Source organism: Biomphalaria glabrata, chromosome 11 (assembly GCF_947242115.1).
Source record: "Biomphalaria glabrata chromosome 11, xgBioGlab47.1, whole genome shotgun sequence".
NCBI lineage: Eukaryota > Metazoa > Mollusca > Gastropoda > Planorbidae > Biomphalaria > Biomphalaria glabrata.
The window spans coordinates 28,519,774-28,531,293 of record NC_074721.1 but is presented as its reverse complement, the minus strand read 5'-3'; the positions used below and the strand labels follow the sequence as shown (position 1 = coordinate 28,531,293).

The window sequence follows — 11,520 nt, the reverse complement described above, 5'->3', positions numbered from 1 at the left end:
GAGCGTATTACGTTAGAAAATTTCAAATGTACCGAATAGCAAAACGTTTACAATCGTCTTATGAAATTTGAACATATATTTTCTCGTCACAAAAAAATATCATATCTTTTACATACTTTATAAGTAGCTTAAAAAATTCATTAAAGTTAAAATGAACTATAAAATTATAATACGTTTTCCATTTCAAAAGAATAATATATGTTTTAAGACTACTCTATACTCAGAATTAAATGTGAAAACAATCCAACAAATGACAAGGCTAAATCCAAACTACCAAAACTTGACGCTTAAAAAACTTTCATTTTGGTCTAGAGCTGCCGTTTTAGTTTGTAGCCTGATATTTTGAGTTAAATGTTTGATTAAATAAAATATTTTATCCCTTTGTATATTTGAATTGAAAACGATGACTATTTTTAAAATGGAGTATCTTTAAATTAGATAATTAATTGATCAGACCAATTATACTAGTATTCTTAGGTAGTACTCTAACATTGTATGTTTATTAATTATATATATATATATATATATATATATGAGTACGAGACGGAGAAAGACATAATAAAAGAGACATTGAATTATTTAATTTAGTAATCTGTATATTGAACAATACACGGATAACATAGAAAGTCACTAACATTTAAATATATAACCAGGCAAAAATAATTAACAAATTGCTACCACTACTTATATTATCACATTTAAAAAAAAGGATAATTTTTCTAAACATTGCCTTACGTTAAAATAATACATTTACAGTGAAATGTTTATATATCTTAATAAAAAAAACTAGCTACCAACATTAGCAATTACAATTAATTGGTATATTTGAAGTTAAAAGTAATATAAGCAAATAAAAAGTTAAAAAGAAACATGAATTCATCACAAACGAATCTAAGGTGTATTTTTTTGAATGTTTAATTAAATTTTCAAATATCGTAACATCATTATTTTCCACATTTTACATATTCTGAAGTGTTAGCTGAGGACAGTTTTGACTATTTTTTCCTTTTATTATAAGTGCTAAAGTAAATGCTGAAAACAAAAGAACAAAGATGTTAATAATTTTTTTATTTGGAACGTTTAATGAAGTTATTAAGGATAAAGCTTTTAAAAAGTTTATAAATATCCTAAATTAAACCATATCTCTTAATTAAGATAAAAATGAGACTAAGACTACACTATTAAGCTTTATGGATTATTTTTTTGTGATTGCAAGTACTTTTTTTCTCAAATAAAAACAACAACCTTTTGAATATTGCATACATTATTTTGAAGTTCTTGTATGTATATAATGGTACTTACATTGATAGCTTTCATTGGACCATTTTTAAATTCTTGTAATTCTATGACAATAGTAAACGAAAATATATTTAACTTTATATATAATTATGCAAGCACGTTTAAATATATAATCGTCTACTATATATGCTTTGCTTTCAGTACGTTAGAGCATTTGTGACATATTTACTTTAAAAATTATTTCCTTCAGTGAGTTATTACAGAAATGCATTGAATTTGTTTAAGCTCTATAAAAAGTTATATAAATCCTAGTTAGCCCACAGCTACAGAAAAAATAACTGCCATTAAAAAAACTCTCTAAAATGCAACAGAATCAATAGAATAAGTGTATCTATTATTTCAGATTTTTACGTCGATGTCGTCAGGTGATGCCTCGACCTCTCTGTAATGGTGGCATCATTTGCAAAGGAAATTAATATTTACAGGTATAATATACGTATTAGTAAAATAAATGCATACAAGAACTGATGGAGGCAACACTTAAAAAAACCGCATCACAATTAAGGAGATCTGAAACAGGATGATAATGGCCATTTCGGGCCGACGATGTCAAAATAAAAAATGAAAACGCAAACTAAAACTTTATGGTCATACCAAATGTCCTCATAGCTTGCAAAGTCTTTCCTTCGGGGAGCCAATACCAGTGACTAAAAGATTGAAGAAGCAGACAGAGAAAGCGATGGGAAACAGTATCAAAGAATGGGTGGCAAAACAAAAGGCAGAGACAGTCGACAGGTCAGATGCGAATGTCGAACTCTAAGAATTGCTGTACAATGTTTAAACTTCAAGAATTTCGACCTTTCCTTTTTTATTTCTGTAAATTAGGTCACGGATTCTGATAAATAATCAATGAGTTAACCTAAACTATGTCAAGCTGTTGTTTTTTTTTTTGGCTGATGTAGACTATATTTTGTTTAAAAATCGGTCGTTGGGTTGAAGCTTAAAATAGCTGATTTTGCGTTATGACACTAGGATAAAGCTCTATGATAGATTGCCATAACAGAACAAGCCTATTTTTTGTAGAGACAGTAAGGTTTCTGTGTCAATATTTCTGTTTCAATGTTTAAATGTTGACACATTGCTACCTACAATTTGTTGACATTGACATCAAATTAGATGAAAGGGGAGGGTTGAAATGGGATGGAGAAAGTGCGCAGCAATTAGCATGATTCAAAAGTGTTAACCTGTCACTAAAAAGCAGCGTATGCTACGCCACGGGTCGACTAGTTTCATACAGAATTGCAACAGTTGGATCCACATATTTGTTTTTAAAATGTCGACTTATAAAGTCTCTCAGCATTGTAATTCAAGTGTACTAAATGTTTTGTTCCTCAGTCGTTTACCTTGTGCTCTCTTGTTGATTTTAGAATGTGGCAAATGATATGAAAGAAAGTATATATACTTTGTAAGCCACATATCTATCTATATATCTATCTATCTATCTATTTATCTATCTATCTATCTATCTATCTATCTATCTATCTATCTATCTATCTATCTATCTATCTATCTATCTATCTATCTATCTATCTATCTATCTATCTATCTATCTATCTATCTTTCTATCTATTTATCTATCTATCTATCTATCTATCTATCTATCTATCTATCTATCTATCTATCTATCTATCTATCTATCTATCTATCTATCTATCATCTATCTATCTATCTATCTATCTATCTATCTATCTATCTATCTATCTATCTATATATATATATATATAAAATAGAAGTGTAGAATTTAGATTTACTTTTGATGCTATCTATGTATCTATCTATTTATCTATCTATCTATCTATCTTTTTATCTATCTATCTATCTATCTATCTATCTATCTATCTATCTATCTATCTATCTATTTTCCTACCTTAGACTAATGGAAGCTTCACATAAGTCTTAATGAAAATTGAAACTCCTTACATAACCTTATATTTTCTTTATTTAAATGTCTATCTATTCATTTTATTGTCAATAGACCTATATTACTTTGATTTTAATATACTGACAATGCTCGAAAGAATGGCAAATATCGTGTATAAAATTTTTTATTTGTATAGAATATTTTATAGACATGCGAGATCATGGGCGTAGCCAGGGGGGGGGGGTTCTTGGGGTTCAAACCCCCCCCCCCCCTCCCCGAAATGAAATGAAATCCCCCCTTCGTGGGGGGAACGGAATTAAGTGATTGATTTTTGCTTTCATTTTGTTTATTTTAGGTGAGATTTTAATACTAAATCATTACTTACCATAATAATACCATATAATTTTTTTTCGCGTGGGGGGGGGGGGTCGGCTTCCAAAACCCTCCCCGAAAAAAAATCCTGGCTACGCCCATGTGCGAGATACATTATGACGTATAAGAAAAAACTATTTGAAATTAAAAGTAATGAAGAAATATTAATGATTTACTAATTGAATTTATAAGCTTATGGAAAGGAAACAAAAATAAAATAAACAAGTTTACAAAGAGAGTGTATGTTATTATTTTTTAATAATGTAATATGTATTTATATTCATGGCTCAAGTGTTTGAACAAGAGGTAAAGGAAAGATAACTCTTTCATTTCAGCAAGTCGGACTAGAGTTAACCTACTAAAAAAAAGAGTTGGGAAAACTAGTAGTATTTATCCATCACAAAATAGCAGGCCGGACTTCATCGTTGGAACAAAGAAGTCATGGAAAGATTAATCTTTTTTATTTCTAACCCACGTAGTTTTATCTTTAAAAAAAAGAGATGTGGGGAGATGAACAAGTAATCTACTCTGTATTCACCCGTCACTAAATAGGAGGGCCTCGCATAACCAAAGTGGGGATTCGTGCGAAAGGAATTTTGCTGCGCCATAATGGAGTAAGGTTACGAATAATAAGAAAACATTAATAGTTTGTATTAGAAAATAAATTCGTTTTTGCATTTTATTCATTCTTTACTATGTACACCTTCCGTGTAGCGAAGTCATATATTATATCTTGAAAATTATATTTCCTACATAGATATTACTCAATAGCAAGAATTTAAAAATGTTTAAATCTATCTACGAGAATTTTCGACCTCAAGTCATTCTTCATTAGTTTGAGGGTGAAAAGCTTTTTTCACCACATTCCACAATTAAGGGTATCGCATAATGCCGTTCCTTATCGAGCGTAGGATTCAATAATGAATGACACCCCAAAATGACAGAGATTTTTATGAGTTTTCAATAGAGTTTAATAATTTCCGGATATTTCCAGGAATTGTTCGTATATTTAGCAATTTCAGGAGATTTCCTGCAGCTCCTGATAAATCAGAAGACCGCGAAAAATATGTAATAAGTTATAAAATGGTTTATTTCAATAATTCTTACAATTATTACTAGCGCAGGCCCATGAAAGTGCGGGGCACACTGCGGACGCATCGGTTGACTAGTTGCAAATAATTCCCACATCATATCTTGTAAAATAAGAATTAATTAAAAGTCATACAATGAAAAAAAAATGGCGACAATTTCATAATATTTTTGGCACTCTACTATTGATATTTTTTATCATGAAAAAAAATATTTCTCGTTAAACAGGGATCTATAAAATGTGGGTCGTGGCCAAAGATCTTTACACTCTTAAACACCAGCAACAAATCTTTTAAATATGATACCAATTTTTTTTTCAAAATTATAAGATTCCTCATAGCCATACTATTAAAGTCACAGATGTTGTTCAAACTTTGAAGCTCTGTCATTTTTTAAAATCATATCACCTACTTTTATGCCTATAGACTTCTCTTATGCCATACCAGTTGTGTATTGTAAGTAACGCCCTTCATTTTCAAACTAATATAAAAAAAAAAGCAATGTTAAAAAGATGGTTTGTGTGTTAACAAGAACTCGAAATTCGGCCCCAAAATAGCCCACCCAGGCAGGTAAAAAGGCAGTTTTTAATATTTTTAGAAAGAACATCAGAATAAAATTATATCAAAGACAAATGACAGAGAATAATGGAGACAGATCATGTGTGGTGCCCCGGTCCGGCAGACTAAAGAACAAATGAAAATGAATATGAATTTATTGAATTGATACTGGCCTAACTGATGTCTTATAATGAATATCTAATTAATCTAATTGTTTTGTAAAAGGTCAATCTCTTATTCGTCAAGAAAAAAACATTTCCGTAAAAAAATCCTTTAGTTAATTTTTCTGCATTCATACAGTTACTTATCAGTTCACGTGATAATAGGAAAAAAAAACTAATTATTAATTGTTGATTTATTATGTCCAACTTATATGCATACTAAATAAATTTTTTCTCTTTAAAATAGTTATCATTTTCAGTGTAAATGTAGTAGTTTGTATAACAGCACTTATCTAACTTTGCATAAATGTGTTGAAAAAAAGGAAAATATCACTCTACTCCTATTAAAAACCTCTAATGTTTTTTATTAGTAATGCATATTTGTAAAAGTGGTGTATCTTTAATGAAAAAACTGCTTGCATACTTGATTTTAAAAATTAGATTTTTCGCTTTTAGAAAAGAAAAAAAGTAGCCGTAGCATCAGAGCTTTGAATGGTCTAAGATATGATGTCTGATTTAGTGTAGGCTGGGTGTTTCCTCAGGCTTTTTTAAAATATATAAATATATATAGTCCCCGCATTTTAAGGGAGTTTTCGGTCTTGGCAATTTTCTCCAATACTGACATAAAAGGAAACATCTAGGTCTGAAGACTGTAACCGGAATATCCATGGGACAAGGTGGGGTTGGCCAATGGTCCATTCTCCGCCATCCATAGAGCTCTCCAAATTGAACTTTTCTGCAGTAGAAAGCTTAAAGTGGACTGTGCCCTGGGTATGCTCTGTGGAATCGTCACATCCTGGATCCAGGCCCCTTCACGATATCACATTCACCAGATTTAGAAAAAAACACTTCATGTTGGGTTTATGTCTAGTATTAAAATGTAGTGAGACAAGGACCTCCGTCTGGTGTAGTGCAATCCAGACCTCTGTCAAAAAGCACCTAGTGAAATGCAAGTGGAAAGGCAGTGGGGTTATTTATTTCTCTTGGTCATTTCCAAGCCCCGATACCCACACGGGGGAGTATCGCCACAGAGTGGAGGTTTGGAGTCAGAGTTTTCCTTCTCCTAGATGGGTTGCGTTATTTAGGCTGACGTGCCCCATCAACACAAAGCTGAACAACTGAAGAAAACAGCACACTTTTTTTCCTTGGCACAGTCTGCAAAAGAGCTCACAGCTCAGCAGCAATAAAGCTGGCTAGAAGAAGAAGAAGAAGAATGTCTGATTTTTGCTATCTTTTCTAGTTTACGACATTTAAACTGGACGGACGGACTTACATTCTACACAAAACTAATAGCGTTTTTTCCCCTTTCAAAGGGTGCTAAAAACACTACATTTTTATTGCTCTTAAAATAAATAATGACCTTATATCATAGATTTCTGTGAAATGTAAACGAATGGATAATGCATCAACAGAATTGTTTTAAAGGATATACTTTAATAATCACGCTACAGAAACTTACCTTTCTTGTGTCTTCGTTTTAATACTCTTCCTCTATGTATTGTCCATCTAGCTGAATTAGAATAATTGGTTCGACTGTATAGAATGGAAAAAAATACATTGATCTATATGTTTCTTTAGATTACCACATACCCAACAGCATTGGACGGTTATATGATCATAAATGGCGCTATTACTGATTTTTTTTTTACGGAACATTTCTAAATAAACGGTAGTACACCTTAAGTTTATGTTCAAATATATTTAATAACATAAATGATATTGCTCAAATGAACACTTTATAAATGAGATGGGTCATCTGAACACACACATTAATGTTCTCTTGCTAAAGCTTAATAAACATTTTATCTCAGTGATAAAATGAAACATTAAAGCATTTTTTGTGGTAGATTTATAAAAGTTAATAAATAAATTTTATTTTTATTTTATTTTATTTTTGTACTTGTATTTGAACAAACGTATTTATGAAATAAAAGTTTCTTCTCCTTCCACAAAATATATGGACATAAGTTGTTTAGCCCAAATACCGAGATATAACCAATATGTGTTACATGGTCACTCTTCATTAATCAAATTAAAATAAACATAGTTATGTAGAGATAATTTCATAAGTATACTTATAAAAAGTTATCTTTCTAATAGATCTTCATGTGTTGTTTTTTTTTAGAGTTTGCTTTATATATATATATATATATATATATAATAAGAAATCTAAAAAGTCATTAATTTCTAACATCTACTTGGTGACAGAATAAAGCAAAAATGAAATCCATGCGTTTGATAATACATTTATTTGCTTTAAAAAATAAATATGAATGCAGTATTTTGCAAGAATCTGTCGCAATTAGTTACCTCCATAATAAAAAGGTACTCATTCCGATAGCGCCGCTTTTATTAATAGGGGATGGCGTCATTTATACATAGACACTTTATAAAAAACAACTAAGACTTCTTGAGCGCTTTCACCAAAGATGCTTGCGCTCCATCATGGACATTCGGTGGCAGGACCGCACTACAAACAGCGATGTCCTTGCGAACGCCGGTATGGACAGTATAGAGGGACTACTTATGGTCCGGCAACTACGCTGGGCAGGGCACGTATGGGAGACGAACGTATGCCAAAGGCAGTCTTTCTTGGTTAGTTAAAAGGTGGTCGACGTAACAGAGGCGCCCCACGGAAACGCTTCAAAGACCAGCTTAGGCGTCAACTTTCCTTGGCTGACATAGAAGAGAGCACTGAGCTGCATGCGGCGTCGGAACGAGACAGCTGAAAATCACTCACGAAGGTCGAGGGATACACATTTGAGACCAAAAAAAAAATATGCTGCCGAGGACAAACGCAGACGACAAAAAGAAAATCAATGGTTATGCTTGCCCTGGATGTGGCAAAATATGCATGTCTCAGATGGGGCTGCGCAGCCACGGGAAACACTGCATTCCTCATTAATCTTCGGACTCGAAGACAAGCCTTATTATTTGTATTATCATTTTGTGTAGTAATTTGTTTTCTCCCCTTGCGCTTTATCGTAATTTTCATATGATGTCAATATTGTCTTCTTGGTAGTTTGGTGCATTCATGCCATATTGCTGGACAGAAGCAAGCTGTATCTTTGGAGTTCCTAACTTATCCAAGTGCTTATGTTACTGGACAGCCTTTGCCTTAGTATATATTCTCAAAGGACTATTTGACCCCTCTTTAGGGTGAGTTTGTTTTATTTCACAATGTAAAGTTATTTTAATATGGATTCGGTCGTATTGGTATTTTTGTTCTTAGGTTAGAAGATAGAGGAATATGTTATTTGTCTTTCTATAGGGTTTTAAGTTTTGGGTTCTGGATTTCAAGTTCCAGATTTCCGATTTTTAGTGTCAGTCTTGGTGATACATAGTGATTTGATTTATTTTTTCGGTGATACTCTGAACTTTGGTTATCTTCACCATTGCTGAACATTCGTCTTGGTTAGAAGATACTTGTGTTACCATAACAATATATGAAGTGAACTAAATTTTTAACGGAATCTTTGTCTTTGTCGGAATCTGTGTCAGGTTCCACTGTAATTAATTCACCATTATTCAAACGACTCTCACCCAGATAGGCAGAAGTACAAAGGTCTGTTAAGACCCTGTTAGATTTCTTTGCATGTGTACTGTCACCGAAGGGCACCGCATGTATAGTTCTAGTCAATTGCATGGATGCAGTTGCCATGCTTCGAGTTTTATATCAAATTGTTTCTTTCTTGGCCTTTGTTAAGGCCCCGTAGTCACAATTTCACAGAAGGAACCAAAACAACAAATTAAGACCGGTCTTTAGGCGTTCATAGTTTTAATTATCGTCAAATGTATTGATAGATGGCAGACGACTTTCAGGTTCACAACAGCAAACTTTTAAGCAGACCCAAAGTTGTCTTGATCTGTCTGGCTTATTGAGGTACTCGTTGCCACGTTCTCGCCTTGAGAGCCTCAGTCGCGATACTTGCCTTCATCTCAGTCACAAACGATGCTACAATCACTCAGCGCCTTCATCACCACTGTTTTTGCAGCCACAGTCCTAACCAGACAACTTCTCTTTTACCAACGAGTCTCTTTCACCTTTCATTACCATACAATATTTTCTCTTAGGTATATTTGGCCTTCTACTTGCAATACAGTAGAATTATCTGCAATGTTCCCCATCATGTTCACCATCATGTACATTCATTCACGCATCTAATTGTTTAAATCTTGTCGGGAGTCTTAAACAGTATTCAAAAGCTCGACGAAATACGGTTTCACCTCAAACAATATTATTCCAGTTCATTCCCTTTATCAGCTAGAACCTGCCAAATTCGTGCTCTAAAATTGTCTTAAATCTTCTCAAAGCGTTTCAAACGTTGTCATTTTATCTCTTTTATCAGTTCTTTTCATTTCAACTTGTCTCGGCGTTCATTTGAAAAAAAAAAAACTTACATTATGCTCCAGTTGAGTCACCCAATCCCACTTCTAGACACCAATGTCATAACAACAGATATATTTGTTTATTCACGGGATATTTCAAATACATACAAAAACGTCTGTGTATAGCATGGCGTCTTCGTAAGCTTTAGACATGTGTGGAACATCATTATCTTCTTCCAAATATAACAATCCTTCGAAGTCTACACTATAACAATGAACATCTTCTGCACTAGCTTGGATGGCGGTGTGTATGGCATGGTTATAACAATACTAGATAAATAGTCAAAAGTTTCTCAAAGGCCAACGTCGCTTTTCGTCGTCTCTTCGACTACAAAGTTTATAAATTAAGCTCCTCACGACATTTTTGTATAGCTTTTTTCAACTGAGTACTCTATTGGAAGACTTTTGGAATGCTTCAAATTAATAAGTGTCTTCACTCCAAAGTAGGCATAGTCCAGAAAACATTTTAATAATGTAACGTAATATGCTAATGAGTTAAAATTTGCATCACGGGGAAATTTTTTCTGTTTTATGTTGACTTTGCGTTCATTATTTTAAATCACCCTTAAAAACTTAAACATAAACGACATTTATAAGTAAAATACTTTAGAATATCGAACGTATCTTTATTATCTTCATTGATGCCGAAAAATTATTTTAACTGTCAAGCTGCAAACGACAAAATGACTGTCGATTGTTTTAACCAATTCATCTAAGCAAGTAAAGATTGATAGTAATGTACTGTAAATAAATAAAAACGAAAAAGGAAAAAACCTGAAACACTAACTAAAAATATATTTACTTACACAGCATAGAAACTTTTTTTAGGTGAACATTTGTATCTTTTATTTAGAATGGAATCTGTTGATAAATAATGAAAGTTACATAATGCAAAAATCTTTTTAGGCGAGACTCATGTCCACTAAAAATCACAATTCAAAGCTATGTTGTGTAGGCCATGTTTTGGGAACCGCGAAGTAGAATTTTTGACGCTAGTGTGGTTTAGTTGAAGTCATAATTATTTTTAATATATTGTAATAAACCTGGTAGTGACACATTGGGGTAGTGGTATGTGTGTAGTCAGCCGACGCAAATCGCCCGAGGAAGCGCAAGACGAGCGATCAATAGTGACGATTTAAGACGGTCAGCCGAGATGAGTGTCAACGTGACGGTTTGGGAAGGATCTCCGTCGTGAACAGAACTCAGGAGCATCACGAGGGATGTAGTCATTTGGCCTCCCAGAATGGTCGAGCGACGTTCGATCCGGTTCTGGAAGTCTATTGGGGACCCTATATAAAGAGCAAAGGTATCAGATTCGAGTAAGTCAAAACTTTCCGATCGACGGTTTAATTCAACTGCTCAATACCAGTCCGAGGCCAGGCAGAAAGACAAGTGCAAGAATTGATACAGCGAAACGGTGTTATCGGAGAGATATTTGTACAGTGTACGTGCTGCCAATTGTACAGTGTTGACTGTTATTTATTGAACATTAAGCCATTACGTTATTACGGAGCCCTGAGTTTTTTAAGCTGGTGGTGTCGTGTGGCCTGCGGAGAGTCTTGATAGTGAGATTTGTTACAAAATTTATTTTTTTTCTAACATTAAACAATGTTAAACAATTTAATTCTATTTAACTTGAATTTTTCAGCCCTAAAAAAGAAAATGTATTTGTATTTGTTTTGTCTGATATATCTAATTAATCGTTTTACATGTTTAAAAGTAATTAAAGAAAATAAAATATTTTAAGTTCAATTTTATGATTTTTTTCCAGCTTTTAATTTTATATACTACT

At 32.9% G+C, this 11,520-nt stretch overlaps 1 protein-coding gene across 5 annotated transcripts in view; it reads right to left on the bottom strand.

Annotated features, from left to right (window-relative positions):
* Positions 1-899: 899 nt before the first annotated feature.
* The window catches only part of LOC106051110 (transient receptor potential cation channel subfamily M member 2-like), a 220,678-nt gene continuing 210,057 nt past the window's right edge, over positions 900-11,520 (bottom strand). For all 5 annotated transcript variants that reach the window (XM_056003788.1, XM_056003786.1, XM_056003789.1 and 2 more), the window contains 4 exons: positions 10,535-10,589; positions 6,799-6,872; positions 1,303-1,343; positions 900-1,032 (listed from right to left, as the gene is read on the bottom strand). The gene's annotated coding sequence lies outside the window, so the exon portion shown is untranslated. The remainder of the gene's footprint in view (positions 1,033-1,302; positions 1,344-6,798; positions 6,873-10,534; positions 10,590-11,520) is intronic.